The 2,048-nt window shown below is 39.4% G+C and overlaps 1 pseudogene; it reads right to left on the minus strand.

Annotated features, from left to right (window-relative positions):
• Positions 1–1,212: 1,212 nt before the first annotated feature.
• Positions 1,213–2,025, minus strand: LOC103681928 (annotated as a pseudogene).
• Positions 2,026–2,048: the final 23 nt, after the last annotated feature.

Below are 2,048 nucleotides of genomic sequence, written 5' to 3' on the forward strand. Positions count from 1 at the left end.
AACTTCTAATCCAGATATACTGCTGCCTTTGGTCTTTCTTAAATTAACTCTGTGAATGCATCCACATCTGAGATAATTTTTTAAAGCACTATTTACAGTTCTTAATGTAATCTACACACACACACACACACACACACACACACACACTCCACCATAAACACTTACCTAGGTATAGGCAGTCATTTGAATAATCAGATTTGTGCAAAAGACAATAATGGAACAATGAGAGGGATAATCAGTGATGTGTTCATTTGTTATAGAAAAGTAAAGCCCAGATTGCATGAAGTGAAATGGAGATGTGTAATGAATGGCTCATTGCATTCAGTAAAGCTGCTTGGTTCAAACATTGGAGGAAATACAGTTTCCCAGCTGTGCATTTCAGCATTTTATTTGCCCTGTTGATTGAATCAAGTGTCCCACTCATCCCAGTTGTCTTTGTTTCATTCAGTTTGTTTAGTTTTTCCTTTTAGTTACTTTATGTTAGTTGGGGACCACTGGCTACAGAGAAGGCAAGATTAGTCAGTTAAGGGAAGCATGTGAAAGAGAAGTTAGCATGACAATAGGACTTTTAGAGGTAATTTATTTCCCCAATTTTCTTATAGTTTGGGTAAAGAAAATGAGTCCTAGAGAATGGAAAGCTTTCTCCCAAGAGTAGAGGAAGAAAACAGGTGGGTTTTTTTGTTTTGTTTTGTTTTTTAAACCTATTTTATCTCTTTCACATATGCACACACCTCCCCTCCCTTAGAAGCCTTTAGTTCCCCTGTACGTTGGAGGACCGATACGAACACCTAAGTTCAGGTCTCTGTTATTTTTCCTGTGTCCTGCACGCAACATATACATGTAAGTGCTCACTACATTTCTATCAGAGTTCTAAATCTAGAAAATGGCCTTACATTCTTCATAGTAGACTGCCAATTTAAGGAAATTGGCCACAAGTCCAAAATGGAGAGGAGAAAACAATGGTGCTGGGAATGATCATGCTGAGCTTATGAGTTTGATAAGATTCCTCTGGCCTGGATCATTCAGAAAATGTATCTACTTAATGAATATTAGAACAAATACAATAATAATGATGATAAATAATACCTGAAGTGGATAGAAAGTGCTATTCTTTCTTTTGTTCCTCTAATAACCTTGTTGGGTTGTTATTACTGACTTTGCTGAACAGAGGAGAAAATTTAAGATCATCTTTGGCTAAATTGTTACTTTCAACTATTTGCCATTAGCCTCTGAGAAAACCTTTCTGCCTCACAGTCTTTTCATTGCATTCTTGAGTTCTTTCCTCAGGGACATAGGTCAGGGGATTTAACATGGGGGTGATAATGGTGTAAAATAAAGCCACCATCTTATCTTCTGAAAAGGTAGTATCAGGGCACATACACATGAAAGTCTAGGGGCCAAAAAAGATGATGACCGCAGCAATGTGCTAGCCACAAGTGAAGAGTGCTTTGTGCCTGCCTTCTGCTGAATGTTCTCTCAGGGACATCAGGATGATGGTATAGGAAATTATCAGGATTACAAAGCTCCCCAGAGCAATGATACCCCTGTTGGCTGTCACCACAACGCTGACAATGTAGGTGGCTATGTAGGCAAGTTTCAGCACAGGGTGGACATCACAAAAGTAGTGATCGATCTCATTGTGTCCACAAAAGGGTAACTGGACTACCAGAGCCACTGGAATAATGAAGAACCCTCCTATCCAGGTCCCCATCAACGTTTTATTGCATCAGTCCCCGTCCAGGATGGTCGTATGCATATACGGTGTTACGTATATCCACATAAATATCACAGGCCATTACAGTAAAGTTGAAGATCTCTGTGCAACCAAAGAAATGTGTCCCAAAAAAGTTGCAGCATGCACCCCGCATAGGAGATAGTATTGCTTTTGGCTCATACATCAACAGACATTTTGGGAGCTGTGACTGAAGAGTAATAAATATCCACAAAAGGTAAGTAGTTGAGGAAGAAATGCATGGGAACCTTAAAAACGTTGCCCATGTAAACAGCCAGAATGACCTTGTAGAAGAAAGAAACCACTAAGAAACAAC

This window comes from Ursus maritimus, unplaced genomic scaffold, assembly GCF_017311325.1.
Source record: "Ursus maritimus isolate PB19 unplaced genomic scaffold, ASM1731132v1 scaffold_1468, whole genome shotgun sequence".
Taxonomy (NCBI): Eukaryota; Metazoa; Chordata; class Mammalia; order Carnivora; family Ursidae; genus Ursus; species Ursus maritimus.